The following is a 16951-nucleotide window of genomic DNA, read 5'->3' as shown; positions in this document are numbered from 1 at the left end:
TGAACTCAGAGAACACTGAACACAAAGTGAACACTGAGAACAGTGAACACAGAGAAAGTGAACACAAAGTGAACACTGAGAACAGTGAACACAGAGAACAGTGAATACAGAAAAGAGTGAACACAGAGAATAGTGAACACAGAGAACAGTGAACACAGAGAACACAGGGAACACTGAAAACACTGAAAACAGAGAACACAGAACACAGAGAACAGTGAACACACAGAACAGTGAACACAGAGAATACTGAACACAGAGAACAGTGAACACAGAGAACACAGGGAACACTGAAAACAGAGAACACTGAACACAGAGAACCGTGAACACAAAGAACAGTGGACTCAGAGAACAGTGAACACAGAGAACAGCGAACAAAGAGAACAGTGAATACAAACAACACTGAACAAAGAGAACAGTGAACACAGAAAACAGTGAACACAGAAAAAATGTGATCACAGAGAACACTGAAAACAGAGAACACTCAACACAGAGAACAGTGAACACAGAGAACAGTGAACTCAGAGAACACTGAACACAAAGTGAACACTGAGAACAGTGAACACAGAGAATACAGAAAACAGATAACACAGAACACAGAGAACAGTGAACACAGAGAACACTGAACACAGAGTGAAAAAATAGAATACAGAAAACAGATAACACAGAACACAGAGAACACTGAACACAGAGAACACTGAACACAGAGTGAAAAAATAGAACGGTGATCATAGAGTCAACATTGATTACAGTGAACACAGAGAATACAGGACACAGAGAACAGAGAACACAGGGAACACTGAAAACAGAGAACACTGAACACAGAGAACAGTGAACACAAAGAACAGTGGTATCAGAGAACTCTGAACACAGAGAACAGCGAACAAAGAGAACAGTGAACACAGACAACACTGAACAAAGAGAACATTGAACACAGAAAACAGTGAACACAGACAAAATGTGAACACACAGAACACTGAAAACAGAGAACACTGAACACAGAGAACAGTGAACTCAGAGAATAGTGAACACAGAGAACAGTGAACACAGACAACAGTAACACAGAGAACAGTGAACACTGGGAACAGTGAACACAGGAAACAGTGAACACAGACAACAGTGAAAAGAGAGAACAGTGAACACAGAGAACAGTGAACACAGAGAACACTGAAAACAGATAACACTCAATACAGAGAACAGTGAACACAGAGAACAGTGAACTCAGAGAACACTGAACACAGATTGAACACAGAGTGATCACTGAGTACAGTGAACACAGAGAACAGTGAACAGAGAGAACAGTGAACACAGAGAAGAGTGAACAAAGAGAACAGTAAACACAGAAAACAGTGAACACAGAGAACACTGAAAACAGAGAACACTGAACACAGAGAACAGTGAACACAAAGTGAACACTGAGAACAGTGAACACAGAGAAAGTGAACACAAAGTGAACACTGAGAACAGAGAACAGTGAATACAGAAAAGAGTGAACACAGAAAACAGTGAACACAGAGAACACTGAAAACAGAGAACACTGAAAACAGAGAACACTGAACACGGAGAACAGTGAACACAAAGTGAACACTGAGAACAGTGAACACAGAGAAAGTGAACACAAAGTGAACACTGAGAACAGTGAACACAGAGAACAGTGAATACAGAAAAGAGTGAACACAGAGAATAGTGAACACAGAGAACAGTGAACACAGAAAGCAGTGAACACAGAAAACACTGAAAACAGAGAACACAGAACACAGAGAACAGTGAACACACAGAACAGTGAACACAGAGAATACTGAACACAGAGAACAGTGAACACAGAGAACACAGGGAACACTGAAAACAGAGAACACTGAACACAGAGAACAGTGAACACAAAGAACAGTGGACTCAGAGAACAGTGAATATAAACAACACTGAACAAAGAGAACAGTGAACACAGAAAACAGTGAACACAGAAAAAATGTGATCACAGAGAACACTGAAAACAGAGAACACTCAACACAGAGAACAGTGAACACAGAGAACAGTGAACTCAGAGAACACTGAACACAAAGTGAACACTGAGAACAGTGAATACAGAGAAAGTGAACACAAAGTGAACACTGAGAACAGTGAACACAGAGAACAGTTAACACAGTGTAAACACTGAGAACACTGAACATAGAGAACACTGAAAACAGAGAACACTGAAAACAGAGAACACTGAACAAAGAGAAGAGTGAACACAGAGAACAGTGAACACAGAGAACACTGAAAACAGAGAACACTGAAAACAGAGAACACTGAACACAGAGAACAGTGAACACAGAGAACAGTGAACTCAGAGAACACTGAACACAAAGTGAACACTGAGAACAGTGAACACAGAGAAAGTGAACACAAAGTGAACACAGAACAGTGAACACAGAGAACAGTGAATACAGAAAAGAGTGAACACAGAGAATAGTGAACACAGAGAACAGTGAACACAGAAAGCAGTGAACACAGAAAACACTGAAAACAGAGAACACAGAACACAGAGAACAGTGAACACACAGAACAGTGAACACAGAGAATACTGAACACAGAGAACAGTGAAAACAGAGAACACAGGGAACACTGAAAACAGAGAACACTGAACACAGAGAACAGTGAACATAGAGAACAGTGAACACAGAGAACAGCGAACAAAGAGAACAGTGAATACAAACAACACTGAACAAAGAGAACAGTGAACACAGAAAACAGTGAACACAGAAAAAATGTGATCACAGAGAACACCGAAAACAGAGAACAGTGAACTCAGAGAACACTGAACACAAAGTGAACACTGAGAACAGTGAACACAGAGAAAGTGAACACAAAGTGAACACTGAGAACAGTGAACACAGAGAACAGTGAACACAGTGTAAACACTGAGAACAGTAAACACAGAGAACACAGAAATCAGTGAACACAGAGAATACAGAAAACAGATAACACTGAACACAGAGAAAAGTGAACACAGAGAACACTGAACACAGAGTGAAAAAATAGAACGGTGATCATAGAGTCAACATTGATTACAGTGAACACAGAGAATACTGAACACAGAGAACAGAGAACACAGGGAACACTGAAAACAGAGAACACTGAACACAGAGAACAGTGAACACAAAGAACAGTGGTATCAGAGAACTCTGAACACAGAGAACAGCGAACAAAGAGAACAGTGAACACAGACAACACTGAACAAAGAGAACAGTGAACACAGAAAACAGTGAACACAGACAAAATGTGAACACACAGAACACTGAAAACAGAGAACACTGAACACAGAGTGAACACAGAGTGATCACTGAGTACAGTGAACACAGAGAAAGTGAACACAAAGTGAACACTGAGAACAGTTAACACCGAGAACAGTGAACACAGAGAACACAGAACACTGAGTGAACAAAGAGAACGGCGAACACAGAGTCAACACTGATTACAGTGAACACAGAGAAAGTGAACACCGAGTGGACACAGAAAACAGTGAACACAGAGAACACTGAAAACAGACAACACTGAACACAGAGAACAGTGAACACAGAGAACAGTGAACACAGAGAACAGTGAACACAGAGAACACTAAACACAGAACAGTGAACACAGAGACCAGTGAACTCAGAGAACACTGAACACAGAGTGAACACAAAGTGAACACTGAGTACAGTGAACACAGAGAAAGTGAACACAAAGTGAACACAGAGAACAGTGAACCCAGGGAACAGTGAAGACATTGTAAACACTGAGAACAGTGAACACAGAGAACACTGAAAACAGAGAACACTGAACACAGAGAACACTGAACTCAGAGAACACTGAACACAGAGAACAGTGAACCCAGAGAACAGTGAAAACACAGTGAACAAAGAGAACGGTGAACACAGATTGAACACTGAGTACAGTGAACACAGAGAAAGTGAACATAGAGTGAACACTGAGAACAGACAACACTGAACACAGAGAACAGAGAACATGCAGAACAATGAACACGCAGTGAACACTGAGAAGAGAGAAAACAGAGATCAGTAAACACAGAGTAAACACTGAGAACAGTGAACACAGACAACAGTGAACACAGACAACAGTGAACACAGACAACAGTGAACAAACAGAACGGAGAACAACGGGAGCACTAAACTGAGAGAACAGTGAAAAGAGAGAACAGTGAACCATGAGAACAGTGAATACAGAGAATAGTGAACACAGAGAACAGTGAACTCAGAGAACACTGAACACAGATTGAACACAGAGTGATCACTGAGTACAGTGACCACAGAGAAAGTGAACACAAAGTGAACACTGAGAACAGTGAACACCGAGAACTGTGAACACAGAGTGAACAAAGAGAACGGTGAACCCAGAGTCAACACTGATTACAGTGAAGACAGAGAAAGTGAACACAGAGTGAACACAGAAAACAGTGAACACAGAGAACACTGAAAACAGACAACACTGAACACAGAGAACATTGAACACAGAGAACATTGAACACAGAGAACAGTGAACACAGATAACAGTGAACACAGAGAACACTGAACACAGAGAAAAGTGAACATAGAGAACAGTGAACTCAGAGAACACTGAACTCAGAGAACACTGAACACAGAGTGAACACAAAGTGAACACTGAGTACAGTGAACACAGAGAAAGTGAACAAAAAGTGAACACAGAGAACAGTGAACCCAGGGAACAGTGAACACAGAAAACAGTAAACACAGAGAACACTTAATACAGAGAACACTGAACACAGAGAACAGTGAATACAGAGAACAGTGAACTCAGAGAACACTGAACACAGAAAAGAGTGAACACAAAGTGAACACAGAGTGAACACTGAGTACAGTGAACACAGAAAAAGTGTACACACAGTGAACACTGAGAAGAGAGAAAACAGAGATCAGTGAACACAGAGTAAACACTGAGAACAGTGAACACAGAGAACAGTGAACACAGACAACAGTGAACACAGGCAACAGTGAACAAAGAGAACGGAGAACACAGGAAGCACTAAACTGAGAGAACAGTGAAAAGCGGGAACAGTGAAGAATGAGAACAGTGAATACAGAGAATAGTGAACACAGAGAACAGTGACCACAAAAAACAGTGAACACAGAGAACACTGAAAACAGAGAACACTCAACAGAGACAATAGTGAACAAGAGAACAGTGAACACAGAAAACAGTGAACACTGAGAACAGTGACCAGAGAACACTGAAAACAGAGTAAAAAAAGGACGGTGAACACAGAGTGAACACTGAGTACAGTGAACACAGAGAAAGTGAACAGAGAGTGAACACTGAGACCAGTGAACACAGAGAACACTGTACGCAGAGTAAACACTGAGAACAGTGAACACAGAGAACAGTGAATACAGAAAACAGTGAACACAGAGAATAGTGAACACAGCGAACAGTGAACACAGAGAATACTGAACACAGAGAACAGTGAACACAGAGAACGGAGAACACAGGGAGCACTGAACAATGAGAACAGTGAATACAGAGAATAGTGAACACAGAGAACAGTGAACACAAAAAACAATGAACTCAGAGAACCCTGAAAACAGAGAACACTGCACACGGAGAACAGTGAACACAGAAAACAGTAAACACAGAGAATAGTGAACCAGAGAACAGTGAACACAGAAAACAGTGAACACTGAGAACAGTGACCCAGAGAACAGTGAAAACAGAGAACAGTGAACACAGGGAACACTCAACACACAGTAAAAAAAGGACGGTGAACACAGAGTGAACACTGAGTACAGTGAACACAGAGAAAGTGAACACAGGAAACAGTGAACACAGAGAACACTGAAAACAGAGAACACTGAACACAGAGAACAGTGAGCACAGAGAACATCGAACACAGAGAACAGTGAAAACAGACAACACTGAACAAAGAGAAGAGTGAACACAGAGAAGAGTGAACAGAGTGAACAGTGAACACAGAGAAGAGTGAACAAAGAGAACAGTGAACACAGAAAACAGTGAACACAGAGAACACTGAAAACAGAGAACACTGAAAACAGAGAACACTGAACACAGAGAACAGTGAACACAGAGAACAGTGAACTCAGAGAACACTGAACACAAAGTGAACACTGAGAACAGTGAACACAGAGAAAGTGAACACAAAGTGAACACTGAGAACAGTGAACTCAGAGAACAGTGAATACAGAAAAGAGTGAACACAGAGAATAGTGAACACAGAGAACAGTGAACACAGAAAGCAGTGAACACAGAAAACACTGAAAACAGAGAACACAGAACACAGAGAACAGTGAACACACAGAACAGTGAACACAGAGAATACTGAACACAGAGAACAGTGATCACAGAGAACACAGGGAACACTGAAAACAGAGAACACTGAACACAGAGAACAGTGAACATAGAGAACAGTGAACACAGAGAACAGCGAACAAAGAGAACAGTGAATACAAACAACACTGAACAAAGAGAACAGTGAACACAGAAAACAGTGAACACAGAAAAAATGTGATCACAGAGAACACTGAAAACAGAGAACACTGAACACAGAGAACAGTGAACACAGAGAACAGTGAACTCAGAGAACACTGAACACAAAGTGAACACTGAGAACAGTGAACACAGAGAAAGTGAACACAAAAAGAACACTGAGAACAGTGAACACAGAGAACAGTGAATACAGAAAAGAGTGAACACAGACAATAGTGAACACAGAGAACAGTGAATACAGAAAACAGTGAACACAGAGAATAGTGAACACAGCGAACAGTGAACACAGAAAGCAGTGAACACAGAAAACACTGAAAACAGAGAACACAGAACATAGAGAACAGTGAACACACAGAACAGTGAACACAGAGAATACTGAACACAGAGAACAGTGAACACAGAGAACGGAGAACACAGAGAGCACTGAACAATGAGAACAGTGAATACAGAGAATAGTGAACACAGAGAACAGTGAACACAAAAAACAATGAACTCAGAGAACCCTGAAAACAGAGAACACTGCACACGGAGAACAGTGAACACACAAAACAGTAAACACAGAGAATAGTGAACCAGAGAACACTGAAAACAGAGAACACTGAACACAGAGAACAGTGAACACAGAGAACATCGAACACAGAGAACAGTGAACACAGAGTGAACACAGAGTGAACACTGAGTACAGTGAACACAGAGAAAGTGAACACAGGAAACAGAGAACACAGGGAACACTGAAAACAGAGAACACTGAACACAGAGAACAGTGAACACAAAGAACAGTGGTATCAGAGAACTCTGAACACAGAGAACAGCGAACAAAGAGAACAGTGAACACAGACAACACTGAACAAAGAGAACAGTGAACACAGAAAACAGTGAACACAGACAAAATGTGAACACACAGAACACTGAAAACAGAGAACACAGAGAATAGTGAACACAGAGAACAGTGAATACAGAAAACAGTGAACACAGAGAATAGTGAACACAGCGAACAGTGAACACAGAAAGCAGTGAACACAGAAAACACTGAAAACAGAGAACACAGAACATAGAGAACAGTGAACACACAGAAGAGTGAACACAGAGAATACTGAACACAGAGAACAGTGAACACAGAGAACGGAGAACACAGGGAGCACTGAACAATGAGAACAGTGAATACAGAGAGTAGTGAACACAGAGAACAGTGAACACAAAAAACAGTGAACACAGAGAACACTGAAAACAGAGAACACTGAACACAGAGAAAAGTGAACACAGAGAACAGTGAACTCAGAGAACACTGAACACAGAGTGAACACAAAGAGAACACTGAGTACAGTGAACACAGAGAAAGTGAACAAAAGTGAACACTGAGAACAATGAACACAGAGAACAGTGAACACAGTGTAAACACTGAGAACAGTGAACACAGAGAACAGTGAACACAGAAATCTGCGATCACAGAGAATAGTGAACACAGAAAACACCAAAATCAGTGAACAGAGAAGACTGAAAACAGATAACACTGAACACAGAGAACAGTGAACACAGAGATCAGTGACCACAGACAACAGTGAATACAGAGTAAATAAAAGGACGGTGAACACAGAGTGAACACTGAGTACAGAGAACACAGAGAAATGAACAGAGAGTGAACACTGAGACCAGTGAACACAGAGAACACTGTACACAGAGAAAACACTGAGAACAGTGAACACAGAGAATAGTGAACACAGAGAACAGTGAAAACAGAGAACACAGAACACAGAGAACAGTGAACACACAGAACAGTGCACACAGAGAATACTGAACACAGAGAACAGTGAACACAGAGAACAGAGAACACAGCGAACACTGAACACAGAGAACAAAAACACAGACAACAGTGAACACAGACAACAGTGAACACAGAGAACAGTGAACACAGAAATCAGTGAACACAGAGAATACAGAAAACAGATAACACTGAACACAGAGAACAGTGAACACAGAGAACACTGAACACAGAGTGAAAAAATAGAACGGTGAACACAGAGTCAACATTGATTACAGTGAACACAGAGAATACTGAACACAGAGAACAGAGAACACAGGGAACACTGAAAACAGAGAACACTGAACACAGAGAACAGTGAACACAAAGAACAGTGGTATCAGAGAACTCTGAACACAGAGAACAGCGAACAAAGAGAACAGTGAACACAGACAACACTGAACAAAGAGAACAGTGAACACAGAAAACAGTGAACACAGACAAAATGTGAACACACAGAACACTGAAAACAGAGAACACAGAGAATAGTGAACACAGAGAACAGTGAATACAGAAAACAGTGAACACAGAGAATAGTGAACACAGCGAACAGTGAACACAGAAAGCAGTGAACACAGAAAACACTGAAAACAGAGAACACAGAACATAGAGAACAGTGAACACACAGAAGAGTGAACACAGAGAATACTGAACACAGAGAACAGTGAACACAGAGAACGGAGAACACAGGGAGCACTGAACAATGAGAACAGTGAATACAGAGAGTAGTGAACACAGAGAACAGTGAACACAAAAAACAGTGAACACAGAGAACACTGAAAACAGAGAACACTGAACACAGAGAAAAGTGAACACAGAGAACAGTGAACTCAGAGAACACTGAACACAGAGTGAACACAAAGAGAACACTGAGTACAGTGAACACAGAGAAAGTGAACAAAAGTGAACACTGAGAACAATGAACACAGAGAACAGTGAACACAGTGTAAACACTGAGAACAGTGAACACAGAGAACAGTGAACACAGAAATCTGCGATCACAGAGAATAGTGAACACAGAAAACACCAAAATCAGTGAACAGAGAAGACTGAAAACAGATAACACTGAACACAGAGAACAGTGAACACAGAGAACAGTGACCACAGACAACAGTGAATACAGAGTAAATAAAAGGACGGTGAACACAGAGTGAACACTGAGTACAGAGAACACAGAGAAATGAACAGAGAGTGAACACTGAGACCAGTGAACACAGAGAACACTGTACACAGAGAAAACACTGAGAACAGTGAACACAGAGAATAGTGAACACAGAGAACAGTGAAAACAGAGAACACAGAACACAGAGAACAGTGAACACACAGAACAGTGCACACAGAGAATACTGAACACAGAGAACAGTGAACACAGAGAACAGAGAACACAGCGAACACTGAACACAGAGAACAAAAACACAGACAACAGTGAACACAGACAACAGTGCACACAGGAAACAGTGAACACAGAGAACACTGAAAACAGAGAACACTGAACACAGAGAACAGTGAACACATAGAACATCGAACACAGAGAACAGTGAAAACAGACAACACTGAACAAAGAGAAGAGTGAACACAGAGAACAGTGAACAGAGAGAACAGTGAACACAGATATATTGAACACAGAGAACAGTGAACACAGAGAACACAGCGAACACTGAACACAGAGAACAAAAACACAGACAACAGTGAACACAGACAACAGTGAACACAGGAAACAGTGAACACAGAGAACACTGAACACAGAGAACAGTGAACACATAGAACATCGAACACAGAGAACAGTGAAAACAGACAACACTGAACAAAGAGAAGAGTGAACACGGAGAACAGTGAACAGAGAGAACAGTGAACACAGAGAAGAGTGAACAAAGAGAACAGTGAACACAGAAAACAGTGAACACAGAGAACACTGAACACAGAGAACAGAGAACACAGGGAACACTGAAAACAGAGAACACTGAACACAGAGAACAGTGAACACAAAGAACAGAGGTATCAGAGAACTCTGAACACAGAGAACAGCGAACAAAGAGAACAGTGAACACAGACAACACTGAACAAAGAGAACAGTGAACACAGAAAACAGTGAACACAGACAAAATGTGAACACACAGAACACTGAAAACAGAGAACACTGAACACAGAGAACACTGAACTCAGAGAACACTGAACACAGAGAACAGTGAACCCAGAGAACAGTGAAAACACAGTGAACAAAGAGAACGGTGAACACAGATTGAACACTGAGTACAGTGAACACAGAGAAAGTGAACATAGAGTGAACACTGAGAACAGAGAACACAGACAACACTGAACACAGAGAAAAGTGAACATGCAGAACAATGAACACGCAGTGAACACTGAGAAGAGAGAAAACAGAGATCAGTGAACACAGAGTAAACACTGAGAACAGTGAACACAGAGAACAGTGAACACAGACAACAGTGAACACAGACAACAGTGAACAAAGAGAACGGAGAACAACGGGAGCACTAAACTGAGAGAACAGTGAAAAGAGAGAACAGTGAACCATGAGAACAGTGAATACAGAGAATAGTGAACACAGAGAACAGTGAACTCAGAGAACACTGAACACAGATTGAACACAGAGTGATCACTGAGTACAGTGACCACAGAGAAAGTGAACACAAAGTGAACACTGAGAACAGTGAACACCGAGAACTGTGAACACAGAGTGAACAAAGAGAACGGTGAACACAGAGTCAACACTGATTACAGTGAAGACAGAGAAAGTGAACACAGAGTGATCACAGAAAACAGTGAACACAGAGAACACTGAAAACAGACAACACTGAACACAGAGAACATTGAACACAGAGAACAGTGAACACAGATAACAGTGAACACAGAGAACACTGAAAATAGAGAACACTGAACACAGAGAAAAGTGAACATAGAGAACAATGAACTCAGAGAACACTGAACACAGAGTGAACACAAAGTGAACACTGAGTACAGTGAACACAGAGAAAGTGAACACAAAGTGAACACTGAGAACAGTGAACCCAGGGAACAGTGAACACAGTGTAAACACTGAGAACAGTGAACACAGAGAAGAGTGAACACAGAGAACAGTGAACACAGAAATCGGTTGAACACAGAGAATAGTGAACACAGAGAACAGTGAACACAGAAAACAGTGAACTCAGAGAACACTGAACACAGAGTGAACACAAAGTGAACACTGAGTACAGTGAACACAGAGAACAGTGAACCCAGGGAACAGTGAACACAGAAAACAGTAAACACAGAGAACACTTAATACAGAGAACACTTAATACAGAGAACAGTGAACTCAGAGAACACTGAACACAGAAAAGAGTGAACACAAATTGAACACAGAGTGAACACTGAGTACAGGGAACACAGAAAAAGTGTACACACAGTGAACACTGAGAAGAGAGGAAACAGTGATCAGTGAACACAGAGTAAACACTGAGAACAGTGAACACAGAGAACAGTGAATACAGACAACAGTGAACACAGACAACAGTGAACAAAGAGAACGGAGAACAACGGGAGCACTAAACTGAGAGAACAGTGAAAAGAGAGAACAGTGAACCATGAGAACAGTGAATACAGAGAATAGTGAACACAGAGAACAGTGAACACAAAAAACAGTGAACACAGAGAACACTGAAAACAGAGAACACTGAACACAGACAATAGTGAACACAGAAAACAGTGAACACTGAGAACAGTGACCAGAGAACACTGAAAACAGAGTAAAAAAAGGACGGTGAACACAGAGTGAACACTGAGTACAGTGAACACAGAGAAAGTGAACAGAGAGTGAACACTGAGACCAGTGAACACAGAGAACACTGTACGCAGAGTAAACACTGAGAACAGTGAACACAGAGAACAGTGAACACAGAGAACAGTGAATACAGAAAACAGTGAACACAGAGAATAGTGAACACAGCGAACAGTGAACACAGAAAGCAGTGAACACAGAAAACACTGAAAACAGAGAACACAGAACATAGAGAACAGTGAACACACAGAACAGTGAACACAGGGAATACTGAACACAGAGAACAGTGAACACAGAGAACGGAGAACACAGGGAGCACTGAACAATGAGAACAGTGAATACAGAGAATAGTGAACACAGAGAACAGTGAAAACAAAAAACAATGAACTCAGAAAACCTTGAAAACAGAGAACACTGCACACTGAGAACAGTGAACACAGAAAACAGTAAACATAGAGAATAGTAAACCAGAGAACAGTGAACACAGAAAACAGTGAACACTGTGAACAGTGAACACAGAGAATAGTGAACACAGCGAACAGTGAACACAGAGTAAAAAAAGGACGGTGAACACAGAGTGAACACTGAGTACAGTGAACACAGAGAAAGTGAACACAGGAAACAGTGAACACAGAGAACACTGAAAACAGAGAACACTGAACACAGAGAACAGTGAACACAGAGAACATCGAACACAGAGAACAGTGAACACAGAGTGAACACAAAGTGAACACTGAGTACAGTGAACACAGAGAAAGTGAACACAGGAAACAGAGAACACAGGGAACACTGAAAACAGAGAACACTGAACACAGAGAACAGTGAACACAAAGAACAGTGGTATCAGAGAACTCTGAACGCAGAGAACAGCGAACAAAGAGAACAGTGAACACAGACGACACTGAACAAAGAGAACAGTGAACACAGAAAACAGTGAACACAGACAAAATGTGAACACACAGAACACTGAAAACAGAGAACACTGAACACAGAGAACACTGAACTCAGAGAACACTGAACACAGAGAACAGTGAACCCAGAGAACAGTGAACATGCAGAACAATGAACACGCAGTGAACACTGAGAAGAGAGAAAACAGAGATCAGTGAACACAGAGTAAACACTGAGAACAGTGAACACAGAGAACAGTGAACACAGACAACAGTGAACACAGACAACAGTGAACAAAGAGAACGGAGAACAACGGGAGCACTAAACTGAGAGAACAGTGAAAAGAGAGAACAGTGAACCATGAGAACAGTGAATACAGAGAATAGTGAACACAGAGAACAGTGAACTCAGAGAACACTGAACACAGATTGAACACAGAGTGATCACTGAGTACAGTGACCACAGAGAAAGAGAACACAAAGTGAACATTGAGAAGAGTGAACACCGAGAACTGTGAACACAGAGTGAACACAGAGAACGGTGAACACAGAGTCAACACTGATTACAGTGAAGACAGAGAAAGTGAACACAGAGTGAACACAGAAAACAGTGAAAACAGAGAACACTGAAAACAGACAACACTGAACACAGAGAACATTGAACACAGAGAACAGTGAACACAGATAACAGTGAACACAGAGAACACTGAAAATAGAGAACACTGAACACAGAGAAAAGTGAACATAGAGAACAGTGAACTCAGAGAACACTGAACACAGAGTGAACACAAAGTGAACACTGAGTACAGTGAACACAGAGAAAGTGAACACAAAGTGAACACTGAGAACAGTGAACCCAGGGAACAGTGAACACAGTGTAAACACTGAGAACAGTGAACACAGAGAAGAGTGAACACAGAGAACAGTGAACACAGAAATCGGTTGAACACAGAGAATAGTGAACACAGAGAACAGTGAACACAGAAAACAGTGAACTCAGAGAACACTGAACACAGAGTGAACACAAAGTGAACACTGAGTACAGTGAACACAGAGAAAGTGAACAAAAACTGAACACAGAGAACAGTGAACCCAGGGAACAGTGAACACAGAAAACAGAAAACACAGAGAACACTTAATACAGAGAACACTGAACACAGAGAACAGTGAATACAGAGAACACTGAACACAGAAAAGAGTGAACACAAAGTGAACACAGAGTGAACACTGAGAAGAGAGAAAACAGAGATCAGTGAACACAGAGTAAACACTGAGAACAGTGAACACAGAGAACAGTGAATACAGACAACAGTGAACACAGACAACAGTGAACAAAGAGAACGGAGAACAACGGGAGCACTAAACTGAGAGAACAGCGAAAAGAGAGAACAGTGAACCATGAGAACAGTGAATACAGAGAATAGTGAACACAGAGAACAGTGAACACAAAAAACAGTGAACACAGAGAACACTGAAAGCAGAGAACACTGAACACAGACAATAGTGAACAAGAGAACAGTGAACACAGAAAACAGTGAACACTGAGAACAGTGACCAGAGAACACTGAAAACAGAGTAAAAAAAGAACGGTGAACACAGAGTGAACACTGAGTACAGTGAACACAGAGAAAGTGAACAGAGAGTGAACACTGAGACCAGTGAGCACAGAGAACACTGTACGCAGAGTAAACACAGAGAACAGTGAACACAGAGAACAGTGAATACAGAAAACAGTGAACACAGAGAATAGTGAACACAGCGAACAGTGAACACAGAAAGCAGTGAACACAGAACACAGAGAACAGTGAACACACAGAACAGTGCACACAGAGAATACTGAACACAGAGAACAGTGAACACAGAGAACAGAGAACACAGCGAACACTGAACACAGAGAACAAAAACACAGACAACAGTGAACACAGACAACAGTGAACACAGGAAACAGTGAACACAGAGAACACTGAAAACAGAGAACACTGAACACAGAGAACAGTGAACACATAGAACATCGAACACAGAGAACAGTGAAAACAGACAACACTGAACAAAGAGAAGAGTGAACACGGAGAACAGTGAACAGAGAGAACAGTGAACACAGAGAAGAGTGAACAAAGAGAACAGTGAACACAGAAAACAGTGAACACAGAGAACACTGAAAACAGAGAACACTGAAAACAGAGAACACTGAACACAGAGAACAGTGAACACAGAGAACAGTGAACTCAGAGAACACTGAACACAGAGAAGAGTGAACACAGAGTGAACACAAAGTGAACACTGAATACAGTGAACACAGAGAATGTGAACACAAAGTGAACACTGAGAACAGTGAACACAGAGAACAGTGAACACAGAAATCGGTAAACACTGAGAACAGTGAACACAGAGAACAGTGAACACAGAGAACAGTGAACACAGAGAATACAGAAAACAGATAACACTGAACACAGAGAACAGTGAACACAGAGAACACTGAACACAGAGTGAAAAAATAGAACGGTGAACACAGAGTCAACATTGATTACAGTGAACACAGAGAATACTGAACACAGAGAACAGAGAACACAGGGAACACTGAAAACAGAGAACACTGAACACAGAGAACAGTGAACACAAAGAACAGAGGTATCAGAGAACTCTGAACACAGAGAACAGCGAACAAAGAGAACAGTGAACACAGACAACACTGAACAAAGAGAACAGTGAACACAGAAAACAGTGAACACAGACAAAATGTGAACACACAGAACACTGAAAACAGAGAACACTGAACACAGAGAACACTGAACTCAGAGAACACTGAATACAGAGAACAGTGAACCCAGAGAACAGTGAAAACACAGTGAACAAAGAGAACGGTGAACACAGATTGAACACTGAGTACAGTGAACACAGAGAAAGTGAACATAGAGTGAACACTGAGAATAGAGAACACAGACAACACTGAACACAGAGAAAAGTGAACATGCAGAACAATGAACACGCAGTGAACACTGAGAAGAGAGAAAACAGAGATCAGTGAACACAGAGTAAACACTGAGAACAGTGAACACAGACAACAGTGAACACAGACAACAGTGAACACAGACAACAGTGAACAAAGAGAACGGAGAACAACGGGAGCACTAAACTGAGAGAACAGTGAAAAGAGAGAACAGTGAACCATGAGAACAGTGAATACAGAGAATAGTGAACACAGAGAACAGTGAACTCAGAGAACACTGAACACAGATTGAACACAGAGTGATCGCTGAGTACAGTGACCACAGAGAAAGTGAACACAAAGTGAACACTGAGAACAGTGAACACCGAGAACTGTGAACACAGAGTGAACAAAGAGAACGGTGAACACAGAGTCAACACTGATTACAGTGAAGACAGAGAAAGTGAACACAGAGAACACTGAAAACAGACAACACTGAACACAGAGAACATTGAACACAGAGAACAGTGAACACAGATAACAGTGAACACAGAGAACACTGAAAATAGAGAACACTGAACACAGAGAAAAGTGAACATAGAGAACAGTGAACTCAGAGAACACTGAACACAGAGTGAACACAAAGTGAACACTGAGTACAGTGAACACAGAGAAAGTGAACACAAAGTGAACACTGAGAACAGTGAACCCAGGGAACAGTGAACACAGTGTAAACACTGAGAACAGTGAACACAGAGAAGAGTGAACACAGAGAACAGTGAACACAGAAATCGGTTGAACACAGAGAATAGTGAACACAGAGAACAGTGAACACAGAAAACAGTGAACTCAGAGAACACTGAACACAGAGTGAACACAAAGTGAACACTGAGTACAGTGAACACAGAGAACAGTGAACCCAGGGAACAGTGTACACAGAAAACAGTAAACACAGAGAACACTTAATACAGAGAACACTGAATACAGAGAACAGTGAACTCAGAGAACACTGAACACAGAAAAGAGTGAACACAAATTGAACACAGAGTGAACACTGAGTA

Source organism: Chiloscyllium plagiosum, unplaced genomic scaffold (assembly GCF_037043375.1).
Source record: "Chiloscyllium plagiosum isolate Xiang-an unplaced genomic scaffold, Cpla_swu_hap1 HiC_scaffold_31, whole genome shotgun sequence".
NCBI lineage: Eukaryota > Metazoa > Chordata > Chondrichthyes > Orectolobiformes > Hemiscylliidae > Chiloscyllium > Chiloscyllium plagiosum.
This window is presented reverse-complemented; position numbering follows the sequence as displayed.